Below are 1,167 nucleotides of genomic sequence, written 5' to 3' on the forward strand. Positions count from 1 at the left end.
AAAATCAAAAGTAAGTTAGTTACTTCCTAGATACAATGGGGGTATAGTGACTGGGTAAATACAGCCATTCGAAATTAGAGAAATTAGCCAAAACGAAGGGACTAAAGGCCCTGCAAGTCTGAAATCCAGTGGGGCAGTCATTAAACCTTGACGTTCCAAAATGATCTCCTTTGACACCATGTCTCACATCCAGGTCACACTGATGCAAAAGTGGGCTTCCATGGCCGTGGACTCTGCCCTGTGGCTTTGCAGGGTATACCCCACTCTTGGCTGCTTTCATGGGCTGGAGTTGAGTGTCTGTGGCTCTTCCAGGGCCATAGAGCAAGCTGTTGATGGATCTACCAGTCTGGGGTCTGGAGGACAGTGGCCTTTTCCTCACAACTCCACTAGGCAGTGCCCTAGTGAGGACTCTGTGTGGGGGCTTAAACCTCACATTTTTCTTCTGCACTGCCCTAGCAGAGGTTCTCCATGAGGGCTCTACCCCTGCAGCAAACTCCTGCCTGGACATCCAGGCATTTCCATACATCCTCTGAAATCTAGGCAGAGGTTCCCAAACCTCAATTCTTGACCTCTGTGCACCCAGAGGCTCCACATCCCATGGAAGCTGCCAAGGCTTAGGGTTTGCATTCTTTGAAGCCACAACCCAAGCTGCACCTTGTCCCCTTTTAGCCACGGCTGGAGTGGCTGGGACACAGGGCACCAAGTCCTTACCTAGACTGCACACAGCAGGGGGGCCCTGGGCCAGGCACAAAAAAAACACATTTTTTCCTACTAGGCCTCCAGGCCTGTGATGGGAGGGGCTGCCACGAATGTCTCTGACATGCCCTAGAGACATTTTCTCATTGTCTTGATGACTAACGTTTGGCTCCTTGCTCACGCCTGTAATTCCAGCACTTTGGGAGGCCGAGGCAGGCAGATCACTTGAGGTCAGGAGTTCGAGACCATCGTGGCCAACATGGTGAAACCCCGTCTCTACTAAAAATACAATAATTAGCTGGGAGTGGAGTCGGGCACCTGTAATCCCAGCCACTCAGGAGGCTGAGGCAGGAGAATCACTTGAACCCAGGAGGGGAGGTTGTGGTGAGCCGAGATCATGGCCACTGCATTCCAGCCTGGGTGACAGAGGGAGACTCCGTCTCAAAAAACAAACAAACAAAACAAAAAATT

This window comes from Mandrillus leucophaeus, unplaced genomic scaffold (assembly GCF_000951045.1).
Source record: "Mandrillus leucophaeus isolate KB7577 unplaced genomic scaffold, Mleu.le_1.0 Scaffold16, whole genome shotgun sequence".
NCBI classification, from domain to species: domain Eukaryota; kingdom Metazoa; phylum Chordata; class Mammalia; order Primates; family Cercopithecidae; genus Mandrillus; species Mandrillus leucophaeus.